Here is a 22,071-nt window from a genome sequence, read left to right on the forward strand (position 1 = left end):
CTTCAGTGAATTTCTTCAGTGCACTTGTGTGGGTGTGTGCTCAAGTGTGGATGCAATGTATGTTTGCTATCATCAGTTTCTCAGGCCAAAGGTTATCATTATGTCCTTTCTGGTTAATAACCACTGCAGTACATGTCCCTTCACTAGACCTAGGCACTGCATATTCTACAGGCCACATGAGCCCTGTTTGTTTCCCCTGAGCGACCTGCGTGAGATGTAAATAAATATAAACCTTACAGTTTGCCCCAGTTCAGTGACCAAACAATCTTTGATAAACTGTCCATCAGAGAATGGCTTACTACACAGTACAAGTTTGTTGCTTTGATTTAATACAGCTTCGAATACATCTTCCCCGTAAATGTTGGAACACACGTTTAGGAGAGATGTTTGTTTGCTAGCCACAAACGATTTTTACCTCACATGACAAAAATAAAAACTGATGTAGAATGTAGAGTTTTTAACAAGACATTAACTTCTAAGTATTTATTTACTGAAGTCAGACTTAATGTCATGTGCTTGGTTTTAGAGCAGATTTCTACCTTTAAGGATTAAAACTGGAATTGCTATTACATGTCTAAACATGCAGGAAAAAACACGAACTGGATTGATGCAAAGCTGCAAAAGCAACAAGGACCGAGCTTTACACAACTGGAGGTGTGGGTGTTGGGGGGGGGGTAGTCAAGACCAGCTTTGTGACTTCCCACAACATTGCAAAAAAAACCCAAACAGTTCTTTGAAGGGCTGTTTATCTAAGAGTGTTTGGTGGACCCTGTAGCACTAATATGCCCTAAGAAAAACAAGCACTGGAGTATGTGCCCGTCTCTTACTAGTTAAGTTTAGGTACTTTGACCTACTTGGTTTGGTTTAGGAATCCATGCTTTTAGTTAGGATGCACCCGGTTACAACAATAACTGTGCCACAATGAACAATTTGGTTAATTCTCTAAGGTCTAAGTCATTATTGTCTTGACCTATGCTATCAGAATATATAATTTTTGTTTTGTTGTTTTAAAATTGTTCTCCCAAGTGCTGCAATCAGGGGATAAAGAAAGTAATAGAAAACTGACACACATTAAAAAGTATTCATATGTGTCAACAGAGTATTATTTTCTTGTCTCCAAAACAAGCAGGTCTCATGCCCTAATTATACTCTGATTGCAGACACAGACAGGGACAGCTGGAGACCCGACAGCTGAGTAGTCATTCATGTTGTACTTCTTTGAAGTCCACTGGTGCATTGTGATGTAAATTATCTGTGAATAAATCCTCATGGTCACAAACAAAAGGCAGGCATGCGGACATCCACACAGACCTCTGCACACTCTCTGATGATGAAATTTACATCAGTCAGACCAACCAATGAGAGCCTCTGTGTAAAAATCTGGCATAATCACACATAACCCTTACTTTTACATCACTGAGGATAGAAACCGACAGTCAAACACAATCAGGCTAGCAAACGTTGACTTTAACTGTGAGTGTTTAATACTTGCAGGATCATCTAGTAAAATAATTCATGATAATAAAATTTGCAGCTCCCAAGTCTGTTAATATTTAGCTAACACACTTAAAGAATGGTCACTAGTTTGGCCACTAGCAGCCATCTAGAACCAACTGTCTGTCAGGGTCCCTGTCACAATGGCCTCAGGCTGATAGCTAAACTGGACTCAAACGCAGATAAACACAACAGAGACGACTCGTATATTTACATTTATTAGGTCAGCAGGTGAATTTGTGGCAAAGTGTTGCTAATGGTGTGGCCATGGGTCAGTGGGGTGAACGGGGAATTGGCAGGTAGCGACGGGGATGGAGCGGGTGCGTGGGTAGTCGGGGTGAACTTGGCTTTGAGGGAGAGGCGGTGAGGATCCAGGTGAGTAGTGGCAAAGGCTGGCTGACCTGAGTTCCGCTGTGTCCGAGGTGGTGAGTGGTGGCTGGAGGGCAGGCAGGTGAGGTCCTTTGTATTGTTCTGGAATGCGAGGATAATCCAAGGAGAGTAAATTACAAACCAAGTAGCAAGAGCATGAAAAAACCTTAGAGCCGATACCAACGTGAGGTCGTTGACGAACTGGTGGTGAAGGAGAGTCTCAGTGGAGCTTAAATCTTCAACGTGATTACCCAGAATCAGCCTCAAGTGTGCAGGACTGTAGAAGAGGTGATGGCTCCGCCCAGGGGTGAAGACCGAGGAACTCAGGTGCCTGATGGAACTTTCCAGTCAAACCTCCAGATCCTGACAGTACCCCTCCCTCAACGGATGCCTCCAGGCGACCGACCAGGCTGTAGACTCCGTTGCGACCTGTAGAAATCAGAAATCAGAGCGGGATCAAGAATAAAAGAGCGAGGAACCCATGAGCGCTCCTTGGGACCGTAGCCCTCCCAGTCGACCAGGCACTGGCAACCTCTACCACACTGGCACACATTAATGATCCTCCCGACAGTGTGAGCTGGGTGACCATCGATGAGCCGGGCAGCTGGAGGAGGGTCAGAAGGTGGGCACAAAGGACTAGAGTGGACTGCTCGAATCTGGGAAACATGAAAAACTGGATGTATCCGTAGAGATGCCGGGAGAGTGAGTTTGACAGCGCTGGGAGAGATAATGGAGTAAATGGTGTACGGTCCTATGAACCATGGTGCCAGTTTGCAAGACGACACCTTGAGAGCAATGTCCTTACCTGCCAACCATACCTTCTGCCCCGGGGTGTATCTGGGTGCTGGAGTTCAAAGGCGGTCCTCGTATTGGCAGTGGCAGGCGGATGCCTTTTTCAGGGCTTCACGTGTTCGGGTCCACACATTCCGGCAGTGCTGGTGTTGGACCGAGGGCACAGCCAATTCGGCTTCCTCAGTAGGAAACAGTGGAGATTGGTAACCTAGGGAAGCCTCAAATGGGGACAGAGCAGTTGAAGCTGAGACATGAGAATTGTGTGCATACTCCACCCATGATAGGTGTGCAGACCAGGTGGCTGGGTGACACAATGGAGAGTGGATTCCAATTCCTGGTTGAGTCTCTCTGTTTGACCATTGGTTTGTGGGTGGTAACCGGAACTGAGATTGACTTGAGCACCTATGGCAGAGCAAAACAATCTCCAGACCTGAGAAGTGAACTGAGGTCCCCTGTCTGATGTGATTTCTACAGGGATTCCATGAAGCCGGAAAACATGATCAACCATTAGCTTAGCAGTTTCTGTGGCGGTGGGAAGTTTGTTTAGAGCAATGAAGTGTGCGGCCTTGGAAAATCTGTCTATTACAGAAAGCACAACAGTTTTACCTGCGGATGGGGGCAACCCAGTCACGAAGTCCAAAGAGATGTGTGACCAGGAGCGAGAAGGTATGGCAAGAGGTTGTAGGAGTCCAGAGGGTCGCTGAGTCCGGGTCTTGCTTCGGGCACAGATTTCACATGCGGCAACATACTCCCTCACATCCCGTTCCAAGGTCTTCCACTAAAAATGGAGCTTAAGGAGAGCAATGCTGCGACCTGTTCCAGGGTGACAAGAGAAACGAGAAGCATGGGCCCACCTGATCACTGCTGAGCGAGCAGCTGCAGGGATGAAACAATGATCCGGGGGTCCCGTTCCTGGGTCGGGCTCTGTCTCCAGGGCCTGCTGAATGGTCTCTTCCACACTCCAAGACAGGAAGCCCACCTGGCAGGAAGCAGGCAGCACCAGAGCCGGTTCATGATGTTCCTCATCTGGACTGTATTGCTGGGAGAGGGCGTCGGTCTTTGTGTTCTTGGAGCCTGGACGGAAAGAGATTGAGAATCTGAATCAAAAAACAAGGACCACCTGGGGGGCGTTCAGTTGTTTTGCTGTCTTAAGGTAGGTAATGTTCTTGTAGTCGGTGAAGATAGTGAATGGGTACTCCACTCCCTCTAATAGGTGACGCCATTCTTCCAGAGCAAGTTTGGTGGGCTGGAGACCAAGGAACTCAGGTGCCTGATGGAACTTTCCAGTCAAACCTCCAGATCCTGACAAGTCCCTGTGTCTACCCGGTCGGCTCAGTGTGGCTACATGTATTTTTGTTTTGATTTTTGTGACAATCACTGTGATGTGCATGTAATTTTACTGTGTCATGTTTTGGTGTGGCCAAGCGATAACCCGACGAGACTTGAAGCTCGTTTTTACTTTCAAAAGTAATTTTCCAAAGGAGTAATGACTGTTAGATTGTGGTTGTTTCCGTAAGGTTATAAAGAAAAATGGTTTTTGAATGCTTATTGTCTAATATGTGCTGAATAAAGTCAGAGCAGTTCTACTATGCAAAGAAGTTACTCCTAACGCCTCTTTATCTATGGTAGCATTGATTGCATATTTGTGGGTATAAAATTAGACACAATAGTGTGCGGCTAACCACTCTGGCACTCATCATATCATATTTGTTACTCTCAAATGCTGACTTTTGCAACATATCAGGCGCTGGGGAAATTGCAGCGTATGAGTGTTGATAGTGAGAGTTAAAATGCAATAACACAATGACATAAGTGCATTTATCTGATACAGAAGCAGATAAATCAGCTAGTGTTTCCACACTGGATGATATGTCCAAATGTCCAAACCAGTGAGATTGGTGAATATTGTGTGAGTTTGTCGTTCACTGAGAGAAAATACTGTACTCATTGTGTGTAACCTAGCACTTGAGAATATTTATTATTAAGTCATAAAAACTGATATGGCTAAGTGAATAGCGCACATTGCTTTTCCCTTCTGATTTGCCAGTTGGTAATTGAGCGGTTTCTCCTCCTCCGGCTCTATAATGGGCTTGTCATGCTGTGCTGCTCAATGCATCTTCAAAAGGAACCAAGTCTCTGTGGCTCAAAGGCGAGGGCTGTAAACTAGGTCGCCAGAATGAGCCAAGGAATTTTTGCAAGACAGAAAAGAAAGTTTGTGTGTATTGTATGTGCATGGATATGTGGAAGGGGGCTAAAACAGTGCATTATTAAGGTGTTTTGGCTGTGGCCTGACTGCATGATTCTGGTTTATTCGGGAAACACCATCAAAATGTGGCTGCTGGAAAAATGCTGTAATGGGATTCTTTTTTCCCTTGCCACTTTTTTGGGAATTTTTTGTGCAGATTTGAGGGTAAATGGGGATTAAAACATGGCAAGAAAAGAGGATGGACAGATTATGGGTATGCCTTTAACCTAAGTGGTCTTGTGCCATAGCATTCGATCGCACAGCTGCCTCCTGTGAAGACGAGGTGGAATGACTGAATGTTACCTTGCCCCCCACTATATCTCTTTTTGTCTGATCGATGTGTCCTGTTGGCAAAAGGTGTCAAAATTTTGAGGCTCTTTCCTTTTTTCCCTTAACTGTGGCTTTTAAGGGGGCTAAAAGTATGCATGTGTGTCTAATGCTAATGCTATGAAACAGCAGGGATTCTTGCATGTGAAGATAACAGTCTTGTTAAGTGCCAGACCTGAGAAGCTTTTACATCTGACGAGGTAAGGTCCCATGAGCCTTTCAGTATCTTACTATCAATCAGACAACATAATATATGCATGGCTTTTTGGCTGTTTTTTTTTCTCAGCATGTGATCTCTGAAACATGCCACCTTTGGGCTCATAATTTAGCAGCATTTCTCTTTAAGACACACTCTTGCACAGCAAACTCATGAAATATGTAAACAGAGATGCCGTAAGCAGTTTGGTTGTAACCCTGGCCCTCGGTGTGAGTCTGTGCGTCTGGATAGGTGTGGAAGTGTTTCTTCAGACATGCATGGGTGTGTTTGGATGCATGTGTGGATGAATTATGGATGCACCAGCTTTTAGAAGAGTAGCAACTGTAGCAGCAGCTGATGAACATTGCATTACATTACATTACATTCTTTGACCTGACTGTGCATGCATGCTGAGGGACTGTGACACACTAATATAGTTGTTAATACACAGTGCATTCCCTTAGCAAGATCGAGCTCTCCCATGACTTTAGAACAGAAACTGGTTGTTCAGATTTGGCATATTAACTGAGTAAATGCATGTAGGTTTTCTGCAGAATTCACTAGTAGAGGGACAAGTATGTACCCCATTAGTATGATTTTCCCACATGGCCTTACATGTGGCTGAGGGGATCAAAAAAGCAGAAAATGGCAAATTTGGTTGCTCATAAAAAAGATTCTCATGTGAAAAGTAGACGCCTCAAATAGTACTGGTTAATAAAAAATCTTGGATGTCAGCTCACATTTCAGCTGTTTAGCTGATGCATGAAAGTGGTGGAAAATGAAAGCATTAAAGGCACTTGGAAGAGATAGTGGGGTGGGAATGTGCTTCTATGAAACTCAGTATATTATTTCTTTGTATTTTTTAGTATTTTCTTCATTCACTGGGGTGACCTGCCTGTCTGAAAAATGGTAGGTGTAGCAGTAGAATAACCACATCTCAGTGAATTCTCATAAGTAAACATCTCCAAGGTCTCAAGTAATGAGGTCAGTGCCCCCGTGAACCAAAACTCAAGCTTCAGATTAAATATCTAGTTTCAGACAGTTTTTGTCTACTTTTAGATTTCAAACCTTCTGTTTCTAAGGAATTAGGCGCTGAAACAGCTTATTTCAGACTCAAGAATCAAAATATAGAGCTGAAAGTGAGTGATGGATCCTCTAAAAAATATGTTGAAAATATTTATTAGTTGACTACTTATTCTCTCCCACAAGGGAAGGAGAATGTAATCAGTTCTGTTTGTCTGTCTGTAAATACCAATAACAACTCGAGCTGATTTAACTTAGTGAAACTCAATTAGTCCTTGGGGACATTAGTACCTAGGTACCTTGTTTGGCTAAGAAACTGACCTTGACCTTTAAGCTGATGTCATTATATTGTAATAAAAACAGGCTGATGTCAGCATGTTGTAATAAAAATGTTATAAACCATCAAATATTTAGTATAGCCCTTGCTATGTACAGTGCTATCCAGTATCAAAGTTTGCTATGTGCCTCAGTTTTGGACACACAGTTTAGCATCTCTTCCATCCAACACTGTTGTGATTGTCAGGGGGATTGATCACAACAGTAAGCAAAGAACTGGTGCAGCAACTAATACACAAAGAATTATTAGGGGTGGCATTCTGTCAGGAAGGGCAAGCAAGAGAAGCACTGCTTACCCAGTGTGCTATGTTGTCATAAACAGAAATTTATCGAGAACTGGCTAACAGGACTTGTTGAACCAAGACAAAAACATAAAAAATCACATCCTAAACTACACGTCATGTACTGGATTGTTATGAATTCACATACCAGTACACCTGTAGCTGGGATGTTTTGCCATATGTTCACTGTGCTGTCTGCAACTACATACATTTACTGTAATGATGCTTTTTCTCCATTTTATTATGATTTCTTTGTGTGGTAAGCAAGCTCTGTGTTTCTACTTTCAAAATATCTGACAGCCTTCCTACATAGTATAATGGAGCAATATTTTAAGATGCTCGGTGGGTGGTGAAGAATGTAAATATAACTCTCAATAACCATGGGAAATATCCACTGCTGTGACTGAAATGCAATGAACTGGCATTTAGATCCACTGTTTAAATATTTAAACTTTACAACTTTACAACACAAATCACTTTCTGTGTGTGAGGGATTTATCTCACATCATCACTGATTTTCTCAATGTGCATGTATTTGGACAGTGGGAGGCAAAAAAAGCACCCATAAGGAGCCAGGTAAAATGGTTTTTCCATCCTTCTAGGTGACCTCTGGTATCCCTCTAAATAAAGTGAAGGAGATGGCTGGGAAGAGGACATCTTTGCTTAGACTATTTCCCCTCTAACACAATAGAAAATCAATAGATTAACAAATGAGTAACACAAAATAAAACAACACTTTTCTAATGTAAAGGATAAACTGAGCAACAGACAAGGCAAAGGAAAGAGCAAAAAAACCAAGCATGCACTGCTCAGGTAAAAAAAAGATTCTTGAATATTACCACTATCAGCTTCAGAAGTGGCAAAAAAAGATAGAGAGATAAAACTGTGGGTGTGAAAGGCAAAGAGGGTCAAACAAGAGGGGATCACAGAGAAAAAGAAAAGGACATGTGTCCCATGTGGAAGGATTTTATGAGAATGTGAATTTCTTTGCGCTACATGAAAATAGAAAGTCAAGCCTTTGGAGGACTGCGATTTTATCAGTCAAAGGGTTTAGCCCAAACATTTTTCCAGAAATTGAAGGTTGTGAAAATGAAAAGAAGTTTGAACAATATCAGAGAATAAGCATAAAAGAAATATATCTGCTAATGCATAACATGTCAGATGGGGGAAGGCTTTAATGTACTGTATATGCCTGTGTGAGGGTGTAGCAGTTTTGAGGAGTGAAAGAAAGATGCTACAAGATGAAATTCCAAGTCCAGACAGAAGCTCTGCAGCTTTCAACATCAACACGGAGCTTCAGTCTGTGGGGACAGCAGCAAAACACACACTCATCTACATCTCCTTTGAATTACAGAAAAGCTTGATTTGTTGACAAGATGAGACCCACTTTCATTTACTAGCTGTCACTTCAAATGCTTACAAGTATGTGGAATTGGAATAGAAATTTGAATCATTTTTACTCGTTATTACATTTTTTTTTTGTCTGCAAAGCAGTTCTTTGATATTAAAAATGGAAATCCATATTTTTACTGGCAAAAATGACATCAAAACACTGAACCCATTTGCATGTGCATTTGTTAAACATGGCACTACAGGCAGGAGCTGATCAGCTTAGCATAGCATAAGGACTCTGCAGGACCTGTACACCTCCAGGACTCTGGGGCGTGCAGCTCGGTTCACAGCTGACCCTTCTCACCCTGGACACAGTCTGTTTGACCTGCTCCCCTCAGGCAGGAGGCTCCGCTCCATTCGCACCAGAACCTCTCGCCATAAGAACAGTTTCTTCCCGTCTGCTGTTGGACTCATGAACAATAACCATGTGACTGTTCGCATCACAAACACATGACCCTACACTGTGTTCACTGCATCATTCCATTTTTGCACTGATCACCACCTGCACTCATGTATATATCTATCTACTTAGCACTTTTAATTTTAATTTTTATGTTTATTTAAGTGTTGTCTGACAGTATGTTTTGCACCAAGTACCGCAGCAATTTCCTGATATTGTAAACCTGCTCAACATTTGGCAATAAAAGCCTTTCTGATTCTGATTCTGATAAAGCTTCAAAGCAGGTGTAATACTAAAGAAATGTAGTAGGTGGATTGTTGAAGTCTGGACCGAGTCGGCTAGTTGACTCTTAACTCTAGCAACTTTATTAGCCTATGCAGCTAAGGCAGGCTATTAGCATAGACAAGTGAAAAAAAGCAACTGGTGGACTTGAAAATGTTGTGAGTTGCCACTGAGGTATGTCTTCTTATTTATTTGTTTTAGTGAGAAATTCTTAAACACAAGCATTCTCCTAGTAGGAAGGCTAACAACGAGGTGACATTTAATACAGTTAGATCCATAAATATTTGGACAGAGACAGTGTTTTTCTCATTTTGTTTCTGTACCAATGAATTTTAAACGAAACATCTCAGATGCAGTGGAGGTGCCGGTTTTCAGCTTTAATTCAGAGTGTTGAACAAATTGATTGGATATAAACATGAGGAACTAAAGCATTTTTAACACATTCCTTTCATTTCAGGGGCCCAAAAGTAATTGGCCAAGTAAAAAAAATAATAAACTAAAATGTTCATTTCAAGCACTTCGTTAAAAACCCTTTGCTGGCAATGAAAGCCTGAAGTTAGCTGCTTAATTGATAATGACACAACGAAGGAATTGCCCACACTTGCCCATGAAATAGCCTTTGAGTCAATTGCCCAATTACCTTTGATCCCTTTAAAAAGAGGGTGGCACATGCTAAGGAGCTGAAACTCCTAAACCCTTCATCCAATTTAAATGTGGATACCTGCAAATGAAAGTGTACACATTATGTCCATGTCCAGTACACAACTATAACTGCAATACGTTTCAGTAAACAGGTAAAAAAGACAAAACGTGTCAGTATCTAAATATATATGGACCTAACTGTAAGTAACTCGAACTGAAGTCACAACACTGAAGCTATTTTTCAACCATGACTAGACTTTGAGAAAAGACTGCCAGCCAAAAGTTATCCATTGTTCAAATGCTTGCTGGAGTCTATGGGCAAACAGCCCCTGGCCCTGACCTCAGTAAACAATTTCTTGATGTCTGTACAGGCTCAGTCACTCATTTCGGGTTGTACTAAATAAAACACAAGGTTAATTTTATACATTTTGGAGCCAGAAAGGAGGATTATCCATATTATGTTCACTGGCTAATGACTTGTGATGGACGAGCCATTAACCAATGAGTGCGGAGTTGCACTGTAAGAACCACCCCTCTCTCATCACATTCAGTTTTAAAACAACAAAGATAAGGGACAGGACATCTCGAGGTTTTCAGACCAGAGTTCACAAACAAGTGAAATCTTTATGCTGTGTGATTATGTCTCTGTGACTGTTTTGTGTCTCTTTTTGGTCATTTTGAATCCCTGTTCAGCTGTTTTGTGTTTCTTTAAGTTAGCTTTCAGTCACACTATGAACAATGATGCCGTTTGGTGTTATTTTGATCATCTGAACTTGTTTTGTTTGGGGGGGGGGGGGGGGGGGGGGGGTGTTGTGTCTTAGTGGTCATTTTGCACCTGTTTATTTTTGATCAAACCTCTTTATCTAATCAAACCTATCTCAGCCCTGTGTGTTTTTCTAGTTGTCCACGGTTTCTTTCATAAGTCTTTTACTTTTTCCTTTTTCTTCCTTCTTGTTCTTTGTGTCCATGAAGGTGTTTCCACCCCATCATCTGTCTTTGCCTTGGTGTTTTTGTTTTTGGCAGCTTATATTTGGTCTCCCATTCAGTTTACTTCCTGCTTTATGTTGAAAGTTAGTTTCTCCAGTGGCTTTCTAGTTTTACTTGCCTCCTTTGTACTTCCCCCACCTTTTATAGTATCTAATTTAGTTCAGCTGTACCCTATTACATGTCTCTGTCTGGTGTGCATTTTGTCTGTTTTTATTCCCTCAGTCTTTGGTATTTTTATTTTATTTTTGAGACATAGTTTAATACAATGAAGAAAGCACTGTTTTATTTCTTTCTTTCTCTCTGTTTTTTTATTTTTGCATTATAATGAGAATATGAAAAGCAGAACAAATAATTCTACCCTTCAAGATGTTGTCATGTTATTATTACACTCTGCAAACACTGCCATTTCTCTAGTTTAAAACCTCGATAGTGGTGCTTTTTATGTTATGGATTAAACTCCAGGGATTCTATTTGTCAATGCCTATCTTGAACAGTTCAGCTTACAAAGGCTTCTGCCTGATGACCTACTATTTTCCTCATTATACTGAAGAGAAATGGGGGTACTCAGAGGGGAAAGGGTGATTAGAGTAATGATTATAGTAAACCTCTTTCATATTGTCTGCTGGGCACACCAGAGAACTGTGGGGGTTGGGGGGTACAGGGGTTAAACGGAGTATTGGATAGGAGAAAGAAGGAGATTTAGGAGACAGGAGATGAAGACCACGGAGGTTACAGAGAACGAAGAGCGATAGAACATATGTTATGATAAACCAACGATTATATTCTTTGCAAAACTCTTTTAGTGTAATGTGAGGGCAAGAAGACGAATTTGTTGGTCGAGGAAGAGATGAAGGCAGATTATGATAAACTGTTGTTGACTCCTGGCTTACAGCTGGTTTATTGTTCATCTGTTTGTTTCCCCCACAGACTAAAGGACACATGACCAATCCTCTTACAAGTACTCAACCTGCAGTCGTCTAATCCCTGTCCTCTTATTCAGTAGCACAAAGTCATGGAACGCTGCAGCAGTTCTCCACCCTGCACTGGCTGTCACCGACTGACGCTCCACTGTAATCCTTTACACTACCTGTCACAGGGGAAAGTAATGATACAAATTATTCACTTGATGTGAGTGCAGCATGTGCTGTCCTTTTTGCTGTGTTTTGGTTATTCGTCTAATCAGAAAGTAAAAAATTATATTTCTCATAGTTGGACCGTCTTCTAGTGCTGTAGTCGACTAAAAGAGATGGAGGGGTGATTAAATTAAATAAACTGGTCACAGCACACTGAGTGATCTTTGCATACCAGCCTTATTACCTGAAAATATTTTCAGCACATTAAAACATCTTAACTTCCTGTTTTATATTGAAAAAAAAGTATGTGCACATCATTTCCATCCTTTTCTCAAAGTCCGCTGCTAATGGTCCTTCTGCATTTCTCCCCTTAAAATCCTACCTACCCAACACCTGCTCATCACCTTTGTTCCCTTCATCTTCTGCACATGTCTGTTAAAGTCTGCTTCAATCACCGTCTCTCACCCCTGTGGACATACTCTACCGTTTCATCCATCTTACTTCAGAATTCCTCTTTCTCTTCCAACTGACATCCAACCTACGGGGCATGCACTGACAGCATTCAGCATCATCTCTTTGATTTCAAGCTTCACACTCATGATCCTGTTTCATACTCTCTTCACCTTCACACTATTCACATGCTCTTCCTTAAAGATTACCCCAACTCCATTTTTCTTCCTTATCTCCACCATGGTAGAACAACTTCAGTCCACTGACCTGCTGCTGACCTTGCTTCCCTTCCTTCTGGTGTCCTGCACAAACAAAATATCTACCTTCCTTCTCTCCATCATATCAGCCAGCTTTCTTCCTCTACCAGTCAAAGTCCCTACATTTAAAGTTTCTACTCTCACCTCCACCCTCTTCCCGTTCCTTCTCTCTCACTGCCTCCTAACATACCTTCCCCCTCTCCTCTTCCTTAATCTTTGGGAACAGTAGCTGTCTGATCTGATAAGTAAATCTCTTTCATGATTATCTGCTTGTCTGATTTGGCAGAAATGTTACACTAGATGCCCTTTCTGACACAACCCTTCCCATTTATCTGGATTTGGGGCTGGTTTTAGGAGTACACTGGGATACCTGCTATTATAAAAAGCGATGTAGAAATGCCAGTTTATAAATTTTAAACATTGAATATTTAGTATTTACTGCTGTTTACACTTAGCTAGATTAATGCGATGGTGTTGTGTTTAGTATGTTGCTTTGTTTTTTTTTTCTGCTTGTTTTCTATTCTTCTCTCAACAGGTGATCCAGGAGATTTTTATTTTTTTTCTCCCCCCCTTTCTCACTGTCCCTCTCCCCTTCTGTTTTTCCTTTCCTTCCTCTTTCTTTCTCCCTTTCCTATCCCTCACTCATGTCTGTCCCGTCTGTAACATCTGAAAATAAAATATAATAAATAATAAAAACAAAGATCGACCAAATGGACCAATACGGCAATGCCACGATGATCCATTTGGCAAAGTAAATCCATTGGGTATCCTTGTTGGTCTTCAGACAACAATTCTGATGGCTAAAGAACCAAATGGGACAGGCAAAAATAAATAAATAAATAAATAAAATAAAAAAATTTAAACTTCAAAATGCAGTCACTATAACAACTTCCTGGACTTGGTGTGCCTTTTCTAAGCCAGTTCTCAGAAAATGGTCTGGTTTATAAGTAGCTCGTTTCTACTCAAGTTGAGCACTGGACTCGCCTCATTCACCCAAGCACTTACTAACATTCTCACACCGATGAATGCGTCAGATAGAAACTTGGCATTAGAATTTTGTCTGAGAATACTTTGGCATGCAGACCAACCTTCTGATTAGTAAATGACCTGCTCTACCTCATGAGCTACGCAAACATGTTCCATAAATCTGCTCTTGAATACTAGACCAAGCAGCTGGCACTACATTGGGTGAGTTCAAAATTGGGTGGAAAAAGGCAGAGAAAAACACACATTATATGTAGGACTTATATGTTAGGCTACTCATGTAGCACATTTTATCCTCATTACAGGGACACCAGCAACTGGAGAATAAAAATAGGGTCATAGAAGACATCCACCAGCTGTCAGCCAGTCGACAAGTGAACCAGTGGCACTGTGCACACTGGTCTTTAAGTTTGTCTAAATCTGAGTAAAACGTTTTCTGTAATATTATACATAATAGCTTCCTGCTGCAGCAAAACCAAAGCCACTTAGAGCTCAGAGATTGAACCAAGACTGCTGGCAGGCACAAGCTCAGCTCAGAAACTTCTCAGTTTGATGTCCACATAAAAACATTGATAAATGTATATAATATTCCACCACTGGACTGCTTTGACTCAAATGACTTGAGCTGCACTGATTTAAATTACACCTTGTGAACATCTGCGATTCAGGAACCGATTTACAAAAATATAATTTAAAGTTGAAATATATCAAGCAGCAGTCTCCGCAGAAGGTCTGCTCTTTAGCACGTCTGCTTTCAACTGTTAACTCCTTCACCACATGGTACACATGGCTTAATGTAAACCCCAAACACTGTCCATTGATTCATAGCAGCATTTCCACACAGGTATATTGTGGAATGTCCTGTGAGTCATCAGTGGTACCTTTCCCACATTCCCACTTCTCTGTGAGCGAGCATGAGACGTATGACGTCTCAGTTTCTGTAAATACTATTTTACATCACTGCTTCTTCACATACTCTGTTTCCTGACTGAACTGGTAAAAACTCACCTAAAAATATGACACATGCCAACGTACTAAGCATGTAAAGGCCCGATTGATTTTAGAGATAAGCCCTGGCACTCTTTATGAGCATACATTCAAGTCTCTGCTAAAGAAATGAGAGTGTGTTCTTGTGAAGAATTTAGTAATACTCAGATTGGAATGAACGAAATGTAACCATTCTCTATAGTTACACCATGTCATTGTCTGCTTTGCTACTTTGTCAAGTAAGAAAGCAGGAAGCAGGAAGCAAGGGGCTGAGAGACAGTCTCTGTGAGACAGACAGAGTGGGACTCTTGTGCTGTGTTCACACCGCCAGTGTCAAAGTTACAAATCAGCCTGTCATGACGCATTACATTGTTGCTGAGTCACTGTTGCAGTGTTCCTTAATGGGTTTGGTCGTGTTTGAAAACATGGAAGCATATGATGACTTTACAATACTTAGCGTGTGACATAGCATATGATGTCTGTCCAGCAGCCAAAGATAGTGCATTTGAGTTTGTTTGGTTGTTGTTTTCCATTTAAAAATTACTCGTAGCCATTTCCTTTTTCACTGGTATTGTAAACACAGCCTAACATCCAGCAGGCTGCTAGTGAAGAGTTTATGGTAAACAGAGGGATTAGGTTAACATCTCACTGTGTGTAACATTTTTTGACTATTTGAAACAATGAAATAAGTAAAGCTCATGAGAGAAGAACTATAAGCCCAAAACAACTGTTAGTTTTTAAAAATGTTCTCTTAGTCAAAACACAACCAAACACTACTAAATCAGATATTGTATCTGTATATTTCATATTCTGAAATTATTTTAAAAACCAAAGATGATAATACCATGTTGTTCAAGGTTTTTATTGGACAGTGAGTGCAGGATAAACTGGGCAGTTTGCAGTATTGTGGTAGTCAAAGGAGCTTGGAAAGAAAACCATCTGGACTTCTTTGAGTTACTTGAAGACGTTTCACCTCTCATCCGAGAAGCTTCTTCAGTTCTAAGGTCAAATGGTGGAGAGTCCCAGATTTAAACCCAGGGGGAGTTTCCCCCCAAAGAGGGACAAAGGACCCCCTGATGATCCTCTACCTAATCACATGACTGAGAACCTTCACAGACAGTATTGTGGTAGGATTTACCGTGGTAATCTATTAACTATTAATTTTAGATCTGTGATTTGTCAATTAGAATTTCAGCTAATGATTTTCTTTGGTAATGTAAAATTCCACCTTTATACAGACTGTGGGTTGGCAAGCAGCCCTAATGGATCATGTAACATGGGCCTACACAGTGCTTTCAAAAAAAGGTATATGCAATGTTCCTGCTTTCTTTCTTTCTTTCTTTCTTTCTTTCTTTCTTTCTTTCTTTCTTTCTTTCTTTCTTTTTGCTCTTTTTTCTTTTTTTGCATATTCTTTCCCACTTAAATGTTTCAGATCATCAAACTAATTTTAATATTAGACAAACATAGATCGAGTAAATACAAAAGGTAGTTTTTAAATTATGATTTCATTTATTAGGGAAAAAGGCGATCCAAACGTACCTGGGCTGGTATGAAAAAGGAATTATCTCCTAAACCTAATAACTGGTTGCACCACGCTTGGCAGCCAGAACTGCAATCAAGTGTCTGCATAACTGACAATAAGTCTCTGACATCGCTGTGGAGGAATTTTGGCCCACTTGTCTTTGCAGAATTGATTCTACTATAGACTTTCGTAAGATGCAGGGATAAACTTCATAGTGGGAAATAATTTAGCAGAGGTAGGAAAATGCATACAAGGATCAGGTAGCAATATTACCTAAGTAAGCTGAAACCCAAGTTTCAACTGACACAGAATGGCTAAAAGAGGTTAGATTGTGAGAATAAAGCAATACAGGCAACTGTCAGTTAAAGATTAAGATGAATGTGGCTGAAACACTGGCTGACATGTAACCACTGAAAGCTGATTACTGGAAATGTTAAAAAGCAGTGGTAAAAATATAAACAGTTGAAATGGCACTTAAAAAAAAAAAAATTGACATCTCAGTTAGAAGGAGATGACATTTTGTTTAAGATGCAACAGCCTCAGAGATGGCTAATATTCACTTGGTCCCTATATGCTCACTCACACAAGTGTAACTCCGTGTGAATGCTGAAGGGTAGCTACTCTATGCGTACCTCGATCTTTCACCACACGGCCAGGTATTACGAACAGTAAGAGATGAAAATGCCTGAAATGTCGTTGGAAGACTGAAGCATTGATTGCACTCGTGGACAGCTACCAATTTGCATAGAGATGACAAGCAGGGACAAGCGGGCGTATTCCACACGAGCAGGAACCTCCAGGTCCGGAGAACGAAGCTATAGAAAGTGTCAAAAACTGCTTTTCTTTTAATGTTCTTTAGAGGCAGCCTCCAAAAGTAGACTCCCTTGTTAAAGTACCCAACTTTACTGCATTCAAAAGCAAGTTGACACCAACTGTATGAAGACTGAACCTGTTTGGATTTTGTTCAATTTGACGTGACACTACAGTAGTGTTGACAGTTTGCTAGCTGGAGTCACTGACCTGGACGTCTCGACTGTGTTTGTGCTGTTGGTGCCCTCTGAAGCACATGACTTGCTGTGTGATGCAGCCCATCTAAGAAGTCTGTCCTTCAGCTTTGTTTAGTGAAGTTCCAGTGTACCATCAGTCTGTTGCCTATCACTAAATGATACGTATATTTGTGTGTGCATTGCACCTATACAGATTATGGATGCAGCCTGCTAGTGTTCGCTGATTACTAAGTAACCTCTTTTCCAAATATCATTATTTCTATCACCAAAAAAACAAGATGGCAGTAGCAAAAATGTTAACATTAAGTTTTGACATGAGTTCATGACCTCACAGTGTCTCCATGTTTGCAAAATCCTCAACAGAAGGAGCCCTTTTTTGCTTTTTTGTTCCATTCAAAAAATACACAAAAATCTGAAGCAAACCAAGGAAGGGGACTAAAGTGAAAGCAGCTGACAGGAGCCGGTGTGCCAATGATGAATACAAGGTTTGGCCTGAATCTCCACACGTGTAGTCGTGGAAATTTTTTCACCCCTGAAGCATTAGTGTATTACAAACAAAACATTTCTTCTCTCTGCTTGTTAAAACACTCCAGCAGGAACATTTCTATCGCTGACTTGTTTTTCTAAGGCACCTTATCAGTTGAATGGCTGCTGTTCATACACCACAGTGTAACCTGAGGCAGCACACAGGCCTAGTGTGGAATTTCACTGGAGACGGTGTGCATGTCTGTATGTGTGGGTGTGGGTGTGTGTGGCTGACTGCTTTCTGTGTATATATGTGTGTGTCTGGGTTTGAGACAGGGTTCTCTCATGGTCACCTCCAGGCCAAAAGGAGCTAAAGACTTAATGGATGTTATGACGGCCATGTTGTCATCTTCTCCACACTGCAAGGCCTTGTTCCTTCTGCTGCCTCCACGTCAATAAAGCCTTGAAGGACAAGTAGCCGTTTGTTTTGGAGCCAAACATCTGCTTTCTGCCTTGTCTTTTTACCTCGATGTTGTCTCTGAAGCTGGTCTTGTCTCTGGTTTTTCATAGGAAAACTGACTTCAGTATTGAGGTCAGAGGTCTGGTTCAGCCTCAGCATCCCTTGCAAAATGTTTTCCCCACTGTGCACAAAGTGGTGTTTGGTGTCAATCCTCTAACACACCAGCTTCAGTAATATCAGCCGCTGAGAGATAACGGTCTCATTTCTGAGGTTTATGTAATCTATATAAGGTAGATGGAGGGGTGAGGGTGGTATAAGTTGCAGCTTTATGATCCAGGAGACTTTTTTGTTTGGCAAAGTGATGATTTCCTGTGCAGATTTGTTTCATGTTTGCCTTAGTCTTTCACTTATACTGCTACGTTTAGTCACTGAAAACTCCTTGGTTTAGTTGAGACACTAAAAAAGTACAATACCGTGCAAAAGTCTTGAGCTTTGACTCATTTCTTAGGAGTGTGTGATATAGGTTTATTGAAACATGGAAACGTGGAAATAGTATCAGTACACTTCTAACAAGCTTGATAGTCCATATTTGGTATGACGACCTTTACTTTTCAACACAGCCTGAGCTCTCTTGGGCAAGCGTGCTTGTAATTTATTCAAGTAGTGTTCAGGAATTGTTCTTCGGGTTTCATAAAGGACATTCAAAAGCTCTACTTTGGATATTGGCTGCATTTGTTCCAGTCCCACACTACTTTCAAAATGTTGAGGTCTCAGGTCTGGGAAGGTCAACCCATGACTGATAATCCTCCAGTGTATGTTTTTTCTACCCAGATATACTTTACTGCATCAGTGGTGTGTTTGTCTTTGCTGGATTTTTTCCCTATTTCTTAAGAACTTGTTCATCTGCTATAAACCTTTTTAATGCTTGACACTTATTTTGTCCTCTACCTGTGCAGTTCCTCAATTTTGTTAAGGATGCAATGCACACGGGGTTGAAATGGGCCAAAAAAAGTGAAATTGGTTCTTTGCTAAGTTGTCTGTTATATGTAGACACAACACTGGTTCATCCTTTGAGTTGGGTCCCTTTTTGTGCTTGAATGATTCATAGGTCAGTGGTAAGTGTCTTAATAAAAAAGAAGAAGAAAATATTTCTTTGAAAATGGTCAGGGGCAATGACTGTACTGAATGTTTAAAATATTGTCTGTCAAAAAAGGCTCAGGACGGCTGGGTTAGATCATTGAGGTTCAGGGGTTGCAGCAGTAACATTAACCTTGTTTAAAGAAGACGAGTTGGGAGTGACAACCTTGTCTCACTGATAATGTAACCCAGTGCATCAAGGCCACACCAGCAGTTAACATTAATTAACATGCTCGGGATAAGAATGGGCAAGTCACTTTTAATCACAGAACTGGAATGATAGAGACGTCAGATGTCCTGTCTTCAAGGTGGTGTTGTGGTCTGCGAGTCTACATTGTGACCTATAAAAATAGGCCAAAGTGGCTCCAGAAAAGCTCAAAGTGTAATACAGATGATGAATTGCTTTTGTTATAGATGTTACTCTAAGCTTTCGCTTTTCATCTTTTCATCCTAACTGTGCTGTCAACTACTTTAAATCCTCTCCAGTTCCACCCTCCTCCCACCCCCCACCCTCTCAAAAAACACTTTACGCTTCAACACACACACACACACACACACACACACACACACACACACACACACACACACACTTTCTCACAAATGACTCCGAGGCTGAGTCACCTGTTGCAATCGCTTAGACGTCAGCTGAAGGGTGCGAGAACTGAGCGCACGCAGAACAAGAGCATGCGAGCTCTCTGCACACTCACACATGCACCTATACAGAAAAACAACCCCTCCAGCTAACAGGGAGTGTGCCTCAGATTGTCGGACCTAAATCACTCAGCATCTCTGATGCCAGACAGCAAACACACAACAGATGCAACGTTTGTGCAACTTCTGAAAACCCTAAAAGCTTCCTGTTTTTGTACACAGATGTTCCTCCCTGTTTTTCTCCCTGTGTTTGCTCTTTTACTTCCCATTTTTAACTGTCATTCACTATGATTAACACACAGATATGTCATTCTGTCTTGGTATCAGTGCACTGTGTTTTTCTGTCTGCCCAAATAGGCTTGTTCATGTTTTTGTTGTATTGAGCTGCTTGCCAGTGGGGCAGGTGTAAATCTGCTTTTGCAAGAACTGAATGATGGAGGTTATCCAAATGATCAAATACCAAGAATCAACAGTATACTGTGGCATCAGTCCTCCATATGTGTCAGCAATGAGCTGTATGTGATCAGCATTGTGGTAGCACTCAGATCTCAACGCAAAACTCACTGAACCAAGGCATATGAAATGCAGAGAGATGGACTTAAAGGATAAACATATACAATGTATACATTTATGGGCATAGAGCACATATATAATGTAAGCATGTGTAGACAGCTGAAAAATGCAGTTCCTCTTAACCTTTTCGTAACAACAAGCGTAACAACTACACAAAAATACAACTATTACAGTATGAAGAAGAGGAAATGCAGACGAGAGCATATTTCTCCCATATTAGTTTCATTTCATTGGGAGAAATGAGTCTTCAGCTTTCAGCCCCCCCTCTTCTAAACCAGCTTTCAGTTTGGGTTCAGGAGACAGAAACACTACTTTTTGGATAAAGTTTATAGTTAGTGCTGGATCAGGTGATCTTGAATCCTCCCTTAGTTGTGCTGTAATAGGTCTAGGCTGCTGGGGGATTCCCATGATGCACTGAGTGTTTTTGCTTTACTCACCTCTTCTCACTCTCTGTGTATACACACCTCTCAGCATTTAATCATTAGTTATTATTGACTTCTGGCTCTCTTCCACAGTGTACCTTTTGTCCTGTCTCCCTGTCCCAACCCCCCACCAGTCATGAGTAATGACTGTCCTTCCCTGCGCCTGGTTCTTCCAGTGGTTCATCCTGAGTAAAACCAAGGTGTTGCCAGCCCAGCCCAGAGATATAAGAGATATAGATCCAGTGAGAGCTGGAGGCCACCACCTGATGAAGCCAAACAGCCAGACCGAATGGTTCATAGCAACAGACCAGAAACCTCCTACTGATCTTGTCCAAGTCCACAAAACATGTGTAAGTTGGTTGGGCAAACTCCAACACACCTTCAAATATCCTCAAGGCGTCCAAAGCTGCTCCAATTTTCTGTGACCAGGATGAAAAATGTATTGTTCCTCCTGGATCTGAGGTTCGACTCACAGATGGTGAGATTGTTATTTTGCTTGTAGCCTAATTATGTCATCTGCCTTGTTTTAGTTCTTTTTCTTGTTTAGTGAGAGAAATCCAGCCTGTTTTTTTTATTCTTCAACAAATGAAATGAAAATTAAAACAAGATGCAGTGTCTGAGGTGGAAATGTGAAGGAGGTCACGGAGAGGATTTACATCTGGAGATTATTTGTTCACATATGAAGGTAGAGACAAAGACATCTTCTGAGCATGTCTATGGAGGGGTTTTCTCTTGAGAGAAAAATAAAATTCCAGCAGTGACACAACTGGAACTGCTCTGTCAGGAATGAATCAGAAGTGCAACAAACTGTCTGTGACTCAGTGCTCTTAACTATTTCAGTTAGAACATCAATCACATGGTTAATGTTTAGCACTGACTTACACAACACATTCTGGTGAATAATACAATACAAAAATACCAGCTTCTGTTTAGTTCTTTTTAGTCTGATATTTTCCATGTCAGACCAATTTTTCATGTCAGGTTTGTGACTGAAAGTTGGGTATTTTGTGGCTGACGTTATGGGATACGTATTTGTAGGAGTTTCCCTTTCAGGAGGGGAACATTAAAATGAATCACTCAAATGTGATTTACTAAGATTTGCTGCTTGCAGTCAGCTGCAAGTTGTGCTCAATCTAATGCAATGTTTTTTGCCTGCTGTGATAGTTGCTTCTAACAATGTTTGTTTATTTGGCATAATAGGGAGAGATGTTATCAGAATGAGTGCTTAAGTGGTCCTTTGGTTGGATGGCTTTGGTTGCAATTTTCTGGCAAAAGAATGTGCACATTTATCCACATGACACAGTAAGAGTATTTTAA

Source organism: Mchenga conophoros, linkage group LG20 (assembly GCF_057382185.1).
Source record: "Mchenga conophoros isolate Kocher_MC1m ecotype Shallow Benthic linkage group LG20, M_conophoros_male_GT1.1, whole genome shotgun sequence".
NCBI classification, from domain to species: domain Eukaryota; kingdom Metazoa; phylum Chordata; class Actinopteri; order Cichliformes; family Cichlidae; genus Mchenga; species Mchenga conophoros.